The sequence below is a fragment of the Pan troglodytes genome, chromosome 17, assembly GCF_028858775.2.
Source record: "Pan troglodytes isolate AG18354 chromosome 17, NHGRI_mPanTro3-v2.0_pri, whole genome shotgun sequence".
Classification (NCBI taxonomy): Eukaryota; Metazoa; Chordata; class Mammalia; order Primates; family Hominidae; genus Pan; species Pan troglodytes.
In genome coordinates, this window is record NC_072415.2 from 45,225,024 (window position 1) to 45,231,416 (window position 6,393).

Sequence of the window (6,393 nt, forward strand, 5' to 3'; positions counted from 1 at the left end):
TAAATTTCTCAATTTGTTTGCCCCTTGTCAATTTCCAGAGCCCTGAAATAATTGTTTTCGACAATTTTGTCCAGCTTTATAATTGCTTTGCAGGGAGAGGATTTGTTAACCACTTCACTCCTTCATAGCTGGTAGTCCCATCTATATACAGTATATTTCCAAAGAAATGGATTTTATTATTTTAAGCATGACATCTTATTAACTTAGATATGACTGCATACTAATAAGTAAAGCTAAATTTAGAGAAACTGTGGTTCATGATAGTGTGCCTTTGACATTTTATGATCCAAAACAGAAAAGGTTTTTCGAAAGGCATTTTGAGATAATTCTTAAGATTTCAAGCCTTTGATTTGAAAAGTCTATTTATCTGAATAGTAAGAGTCTCATATTTTCATAGCAGGAAATTATTTCAAGCATTTAATTTAGCAAATGAACTGGAGCCTAAATTAAAGAATTCCAAATTTATTCCTGACCCTGGTTGTTATTGAGGGATAATAAAATATTTCCCTGGTGTCCTGTGAGAGATTGAAGGAATTTTGAGGTCATGATTTATATATTTGCCATCCTCTTTTAAATGGATTCAGCTGTGATGTCTGCGGCACCAGGAGAATTTAAGTGTCTGCCTGAGAGCCAGGACTCTGTCCACGTCAAGCTTTCAGCCAGACCACTTCCCTCAGGTCCTTTCTAGTTTTCTCCTTCTTCAGTCCATTCCAATGACCCCTGGTTTTGATGAGGCATAGGACGAGGGGCTACAAGATCAGGAGCACATCTAGCTCTGGCTTCTGAGGCCACATGGTCACCTGGGGAGACTGAGACATCCAGGATCCTGGAAGCAGAGCAAAGAGCCATCTCTGAAGAGGAGGAAGAAGACATCTGAAGAAGAAGGTTTTTCTTCAAGAACCACCACACACTTGCCTTCGGATGAAGTTTGAAGCCATTAAGCTTCCCCTTCTACTTAAAGCTCTCCTTCCCTATTTTTCCTGCATGCCCTCATTTTTATCACTGACAACACATCGTTCCCTGAGTCTCACTGTCTCCCAAAGAGGAGCTTCAGGTTCATCTTTGTCTCCCCAAGTCTGAAAATATCAGATAATATGCTTGCAACTTCATCTTGATGGCTTAATTCCTGCTCCTGTCATTTACACTTCACTGCCCTGTTTTGTCTCCTTCATCCTGCCCTGCCCAGCCCTGGGAACTCTGTGTCTCCCATATCACTCCCCTGCTGGGGACCTGAATGGCTCCCTACTGCCTCCCTAAGCCAGTCCAAGTTCCCCTGGCTTCCTGGGCCTTCCAGAATCTGTCCTGGCCTTATCCACCCCCACTTACTTCCCAACTGGGAGGTGTTGTGGCCATGGCAGAGGAAGGGATAAAAGACCAGTCATTCAGCCTTGTGTACCTGTAAAGCAGTGTACCTCTAACAAAAATTTCCTGGCTTAGGAGCATAAAAATAAGTTTTACACAAAATCAGTAACAGAAGCACTCAGATTGAAGCATATTTTTAAAGGTATTAGTGGGAGTGATTCAGAGTCAGCAGACCCAGGGTGTGGACATGAGCTCAGAATGGCTTCTCTGGAGCAAAATCTGTGACTTGATCCTGCAAAGCAAAAGCTGCCAGTCCTTTCTCATCACTGTCTCTTTCCTGGTGTGACATGACTATGGTCAGAACTATGTTCTCCAAAAGGATCCACTGAAGTCCTACCCCCAGTACCTCAGAGTGTGACCTTATTTGGATATAGGGTCATTGCAGATGTAATTAGTGAAACTGAGGTCATTAGGGTGGGCCCTAATTTAATATGACTGGTGTCCTTATAAGAAGAGGGAAGAGGCCGGGCGGTGTGGCTCATGCCTGTAATCCCAGCACTTTGCGAGGCCGAGGTGGGTGGATCACCTGAGGTCAGGAGTTCGAGACCAGCCTGGCCAACATGGTGAAACCCCATCTCTACTAAAAATACAAAAAAATTAGCTGGGCGTGGTGGCAGGTGTCTGTAATCCCAGCTACCCGGGAGGCTGAGGCAGGAGAATTGCTTGAACCTGGGAGGCGGAGGTTGCAGTGAGCTGAGATTGCGCCATTACACTCTAGCCTGGGCAACAAGAGTGAAACCCCAGCTCAAAAATAAAATAAAATAAAAATAAATAAAAAAAAAGGAAGATGATGTGATGTGAAGACACAGAGAGAGGCCAGTGTGTGAAAATGGAGGCTGAGATTGGACTTATGTTACCATAAGCCAAGGAATACCTGGGGCTATCAGAATTTGGGAGAAGCAAGGAAGGATCCACCCCTAAGAACTTTAGGGAGGGTATGCCCTGATTGTACCTTGGTTTTAGACATTTAGTCTTCAGAACTGAGAGAATAAGTTTCTGTCATTTCAGCCCAGCCAGTTTGTGGTGCTTTGTTACAGCGGCCCCAGAAAACTGATAAACATGATATGCATATTTTGTTAAAGTCTGTTCACTCTGACTTTGACTTCTACATATCCAAGATAGCAGTCCTGTGTCTGCTGTCTGGGACAAAAGCCCACCTGCCCTGTCCTTCTCTCCTGGGCTACCAGGTCCTGCCATGTGCGGGTTTGAAGCTTTGGGAAGCAGACACATTTAATAGATTGAGTTTCATTTTTCCCACAACTTCTCACCCTCACAGAGGAAAGTATAACTCATGTTCACTGTGAAATCAGGGCTGTTCTTGGGCCCCTAGCAAAGTGCTATCCAGACCTGGCTCTGTGACTCTGAGGAAAATGGCAGGAGTGTGAGGCCAGTGCCCTGGATGCAAAGTGCTATCCTTGGGAGAGGCCAAGCAGGGATGGCTGACCAGTGATGATGGTGGCAAGCGACTCCGTCTGTGGACCCTGTCTTTCCTCCTCCCCACACTGTTCAGGGCTCTTGCACAGGCTGTTGCCTCCACTGGGAACTCTCTAACCCGGCTCTTTCTCCTACTTTGTGCCTCGCCTAAGTGTCACCTTCTTCCTTAAGGGAGCGACGTTGTCTCCCCTCCCCATACGCGTTCTCCCCAGCCCATTCTTTGCTTGTCTCATAACATTCATTATTATTCCTCACTATTTTACTCACTTGCCCACTTGTGGTGAACTGTCTAACAGTGATGCCAGCTTTGTCCCCCATGGGCCCCTATAGTCTAGTTACTCAGCAGCCAGAGGAATCTGTTGAAACTGAAGTCAGCCCACATCACTCTGCTGTTCAGAACCCTCTGAGGCTCCCCAGACCACTAATAGTAAAAGCCCAGGACCTTACCATGCCTACTGGGGCCCTTGGGTCCAGCCCCAGCTATGTCCCTGATGCATCACCTTGTTCATCACACCAATTCCTTAGTGCCACTGAGCAGGCCAGGTGCTCACCTGAAGTGGGGCCTCTGCCAGGGACACTGTCTCCCCAGATACCTGCACGGCCATCTCTTTCACCTCTTTCAAGTATTAGCTGAAATATCACCCTCTCAGTGAGCCCACCTTGGCCACCCTATTTTTTAAAAATTAAAGTTTTTATTGTGAGATAACTGAAGATTCACATGCAGTTGTAAGAATGCAGAAAGATACCTGGTACACTTTACCCAGTTTCCCCCAGTGGTAATCTTGTAAACCTATGTACAATGGCACAACCCGGATATTGACATTGATACAGTTAAGACACCAGGTATTTCCACCACCGCAAGGATTCCCATGTCTCCAATTTTTAGCCAAACACTTTGCTCCTGCACCACTCCCTCCATAAACCCTGGTAACCCATCACCTCTTCTCCATTCCTATGATTTTGTCATTTCAAAAATGTTACATAAACGGAATCATGTAGTATGCAAACTTAGGGGATTGACTTTTTTCACTCAGAATAAATCCTGGAGATTTATCATGTTGTTGTGTGTATCCATAGTCAGTTTCTTTTTATTGCTGAGTAGTATTTCATGGTATGGATGTACCACAGTTTGTTTAACCATGCTCCAACTGGAAGACAGCTAGATTGTTTCTAGTTTGGGGCCATTATAGATAAAGCTGCTATGAAAATTCATGTGTATGCTTTAATCTGAATACAAGTTTCCATTAATCTGGGATAAATGCCTAAGACAACAATTGCTGGATCACCTATTAGTTGCATAGTTACTTAAAAAAAATTTGTTTTTTAGAGACAGGGTCTCACTGTCACCCAGGCTGGAGTGCAGTGGTGCCATCATAGCTCACTGAAGACCCAAACTCCTGAGCTCAAGTGATCCTTCCAACTGAGCCTCCTAAGTAGCTGGGACTACAGGCACATGCCACTGTACCTGGCTAATTTTAAAATTTTTTATGGAGACTGAGTCTTGCTTTATTGCCCAGGTTGTTTGAACTCCTGGCTTCAAACAATCCTCCTGCCTCAGACTCTCAAAGCACTGGGATTACAGGTGTGAGCCACTGCACCCAGCCCTACGTATTTACTTTTTAAGGAAGCTGTGGCTATTTTATTTTGAACTGTACTCTCCTCGGCCCCTAGCCCCTTCCCCAAACATCTGATACCTTTCACCTGCTTGCTTTTTAGAAGCACTGATGCAGACACCAGATATGAAGTCAGACGTCTGACCAGTGTTCGTATATCGGGGAAAGCTTGCTGGAATCACCAGCACACACAAAAGCCAGCATGCCCACAAACTGCGTAATGTGGTGATGATGACAAGACAGAACCTGTGCAAGAATTCCCCAGATGAAGCACTTTGCTAGATTTACAAGAAAATCACATTGAGTTCAAAAGTCAAGTTAGTGCTATCTTTCGTGAAAACTTATCACCTCAGGAAAGTTCTAACTCCAGAAACACTCCTGAGTTGTGGGATGACCAAGCAGAGCTGTGGTCCAAGCAGACCCTCACCTCACCAGCAGTTCCAGGCACCCACCAGTCCCAGGGGAGCAAGACTTTTTGCAAATGAGCAGAAACATTCTAGTTAGAAACATTCAGAGACCCCTAGAGGCGGGAGAATCAAAACAGAACTGTATTTCATGCTGAAAAGTGAAGACCAAATCAACAAAGCTCCCTGTCACAGCAACTGGTCAGCTCAGCTGTATAAGTGAATGGCAAAAACATTCCTGGGCTCTGTGGAAGCCCCTGGAAGAAATCCAGAACCTTAGGTACTTAGCCTGACTGGGGGTGGTTGTTATTACCATAAATTTATTTATTTCTTAACATATCAGTTCCTTTCATTTCAAACATTTGCTTGACATTTGTAGTAATTAGGTGAATGCTGGAAGAAATGATTAAATGATATTGTAAAATAATGTTTTGGCCTGACTCAAAATAGAAATATTTATAGTGTTCCCACTAATGCCAGATGATGTTAGCCCAATTATTGTGCTGCTTTTTAAAAAACATGCTAAGCTGAAAAAAAATTCACAAACAATCTAAAGTGAGCCGAGGCGCTAAGAGGCTTTGTGTCTATAAGCCCTCTTCCTGTCTGCTATTTGGCCCCAGCAGTAAAGCCCATGTGCTTCGATCAGTGTGGTGGATGTCTGGAGCACGGTGGCTCTGGGTGTTGGGAACTCACATGTCTCATTATCTGAAGACGAAACCAAAGACTGGAGAGATGGCTTGAGTATCACTGAGTGCAGAGGTCTGTGTCCCCTCCTAGCCTTGTGCTGTGGGATTTGGAGGTCACTGTGCTTTCACTCCTGCAACTCCTGTTCCCCACTTTTCTCTCCTGCCTTTTTCTCTCCCCCGTGTTATCCCTCCTTTTCTTTTCCCTTCTCCTCCCACGCTAAGCTGAATCCATTAAACTAACTGAACCAATGAGGTCTCGGCCCAGAAGCATCAGCCTCCTTTATAGTGGAGACAGAGGTACAGACTCAGTGCAGTATATCGCCATGCTCTGCAGAGAGCCGCGACTCATTCCTGGGCAACTGGAGGAAGGGGGGTGTGTCTGGGACCAGGGATTGGCCTATGCCAGGGTGCAGACCTCAGTGTTACTCTCCAACCCGAGCCCAAGCCTGCCCCTGCCCCAACCCACACGATACCAAGTGCCACCCGGACCTGTCCTGGCAGCCCTGGGCTTCCTTCCAGAGCATCATGGGAACTACAGGGAGCAATCACTGTGGTCTCTTTACAGTGTCTTAGGGCAGAAGGTGAGGGTCTGAGGAAGTTTCATTGCAGGCTTCAGTACAATCTCTGGGGAAGATTATCAATTTGTGGAAGAAAAGCAGAAGTCATTTCCAGGAAGTCTTCAAAGACTAAACTATAAATGCTTAGTGAGCAGTGCAGGACGTGGATGGGAGGAAACGCAGGTGCCTGCCCAGGCCTGCAGCCCTGGGTCAAGAACCACAGGGAAGACCATTGTCTTCAGAGTCCATCAGAGGCCCCAGAGCCTGGATTTATGGGCCAGGCCATACTGGGCCAGGCTCATAGCGGCTCCTATGTTAGTCTACTTGGGCTGCCTTA